Source organism: Elephantulus edwardii, unplaced genomic scaffold (genome assembly GCF_000299155.1).
Source record: "Elephantulus edwardii isolate Elephantulus edwardi_28Jun2011 unplaced genomic scaffold, EleEdw1.0 scaffold00064, whole genome shotgun sequence".
Taxonomy (NCBI): domain Eukaryota; kingdom Metazoa; phylum Chordata; class Mammalia; order Macroscelidea; family Macroscelididae; genus Elephantulus; species Elephantulus edwardii.
In genome coordinates, this window is record NW_006399814.1 from 14,590,444 (window position 1) to 14,593,160 (window position 2,717).

Sequence of the window (2,717 nt, forward strand, 5' to 3'; positions counted from 1 at the left end):
TGAACCACACTGCACAGTAGCGGACTTATGCACAGAAGGGTGTGAGCGCCGGGATGTGCAGGCTCGGTCCTGCCTGGCTCGCCTTGCCCGGCCGGCTGCTGTCCTCGGGGCTATGCGCTATGCCACCTCGGCCAGTTCTCGCGCTGTCTGGGTTCTTCCGACCCAACTGGCTACATAGCACAACACTAACCCAGGCCAACAAGAGCTTCGTTCGTGCAGCCCGGCAGGCAGGCAGGCAAGTGGCTCCTCCAGAGAGGAGGGGCTCCCCACGTCACGTGACAGCCTGCTCCCCGCCTCCACCCCCCAATCCGGGTCCGGGCGTGGTCACGTGGGTGGCGTGGCGACTGCGTCAGTCACTGTCCGGGCTGCGGGAGTCGATCCACCGCCGTCAGCGGACGGGGCGGGGATCCTGGTGCCAGGTCCTCGCCTACTCGCCCCCCGCCGCCTCCGTCTGCTGTACTGACTCGGCCCGACTGTCATGGATCGGGGCGGGATCTCCGTCTGTTCCCTCTGAGGCGCATCGCCTCCCCCTCCACCGCCGCCTCCGCTTTCTGAAGCCTCCTCAACCCCCGCCGCCAACCGGAGCCCTTCGCCTCTGGCAGCCCGCCGCCGCCCCCCGGCAGGCTCGAATGCGCGTCTAGTGAAGGTGCAGGCCCGGCGCCGCCGCTGCCGCAGCCGGGAAATGGTTCGGGCCTAGCGGAGCCGGGACTGGAGGTGAGACGGACCGACGGACCGACAGCCAGGCCCGGCTGCGGGGCGGGGAGGGGGGGGCTGAAGGTTTGGGGGGGAGGGGACGTCGCTGGGTTCTCGTGAAGACCCTCCCGCCCCAAGGCTGCCTAATCCGATTTCGCCTTTCCGCCTTCCACCTCTGCGTCAAAAAAAAAAAAAAAGAAAAGAAAAGAAAAGAAAAGAATAAAGAAAAAAAGGAAAGAAAGGCTAAACCCCAACCCTAACTGGAATCCCGTAAACCCATTTTCTCAGCATTTCTCTTTCCTTCTATAATCCATGCCCACTCTCCGAAACTCGATCGGCTCATTTGTCCCTCCGAAATTTTTATTCTCAATTTCAAGTTATTTCTAGTTAAAGAGAAAAATAGGCCCCGATTCTGGCTATCATTGCCGAACTAGTTCTCGCTTTCCTCTCGCGATCCTGCGCACCTCCCACCACCCCTCCCCTCCTTTGCAAAAAAAAAAGAAAAAAAAAATTTCCGCCTTCGACTTGCGAAGAGGGTTGACTAAAAATGGGAACGGGCTTGTAATACTTGACTACCCCCCAACAAGTTCTGGATCAGTCAGTTAGCTAGCTAGTTATCCGATAGCTTGTATTTGGATATTGGTGTGTAGGCCTTTCCACCAGCTGCCTGGACTCGGGGTTAATCTCGTAATTGACGTCAGTGCTTTGTTCCTTCCACTTTGCTGTTCCTTCCACTCTTTGAGGATGGATCCTGGGGTGTAGGAGTTTGTGGAGTAGCTTTTTTGCCGTCTAATCCACAAACAACATCTTTTGTAGGGACTTGAAAGTGCAAATGTGAAATGCTTGTGTGTGGAGTTCCTACTGAGACGAAGAGTTCCATGTAGGGTGCCCATAGTTTTGTCAGTAGCAGTTGGGAAGGGTGATTTCTTCCTGACTGACCATATGGAGATTTTAAACCAAGGCCCTTTTCGGTGACTAGGATTTTTTTCTTGACAGAAATCTTAAGCCTTAGGTGCTGGTGAATAGACGGTTTGTAAACGTGCCATTTACAATGTGTGCGGGTTTTAAGGACAGAGATGTTACAAGCTTAAAGCTTTGTTTTCATATGAATTCTTCAAAGCTTTGTAAAGTGATTTGTGTACTTAAACCACCCTTTAATATATCAAAATGGATATATTTATGAGAACTTTTCTTTTCGGGCTTTGATAAAGAGTCTTTGTGGCTTCTGAGTCTGCCTGGAATCATCTTTGGTCATAAATGTGTAAAAGTGTTGGCAGGTGGCCACTTGGTTTTCAACAAAGACGTTGTCTTTTAAGTTTCTCTGGCTTATTTTCCTTATTTATTACGACTCGATGGCACATAACAACAAACAACAACTTCTAGGCTTTGTACATTAAAAAAAAATGCAAGGAGTGAGTTCTTATTATCTATTGATACTAGCTTATTAAAAATCTAGAATTACTCAAATGAGTGAGGACACAAGGTGGGCTAGGTGTGATTGACCAAAACTGGACTGTTTGTTTAAATAAATAAAGCTTAGCTGTGCTACTTGGAAAGTGATCTACAGTTTTGGGGTATAAAGGTGCCTCTGTAGTGCAGTTTTGAAGCTATATAATTAAGGGTCCTTATAGGTAGAATGCTTTCTTTTAGATTCACTTTCTACTTGTCAGATGGCATACATTCTCTTTTTGGAGATCTTGAATTATAGTACCACTTTGTAGTAGTTACTACTTTCTGCTTTGCTTGGTCATTTTTTTAGTCTGTTGTGTTTAGGTATTTAGAGCAACAGCATTAATTAGCCCTCTCTGTGTTCTTCCCAGTATTCTGTACATTGATTGGGCTGAATTTAAATGTGATAATATTTTGAATTTAAATATCATGTTTAAAAAGCTGTCTAAAATTTCACAGGTTATTTAAAGACAGCTGCAAAATCAGTATTTAAAGGAGAAAGAAAATATCAGTTACAAAACTTGGCAGAAAATAAGCCTAAAAGTATATTTATACACACACACACACACACACAC

General features: G+C 47.9%; 1 protein-coding gene across 1 annotated transcript in view; it reads left to right on the forward strand.

Moving 5' to 3' along the window:
- The first annotated feature begins 364 nt into the window (after positions 1–364).
- AFF4 (AF4/FMR2 family, member 4) overlaps positions 365–2,717 on the forward strand; it is a 127,247-nt gene continuing 124,894 nt past the window's right edge. Inside the window, exon 1 of the mRNA XM_006888074.1 lies at positions 365–714. The gene's annotated coding sequence lies outside the window, so the exon portion shown is untranslated. The remainder of the gene's footprint in view (positions 715–2,717) is intronic.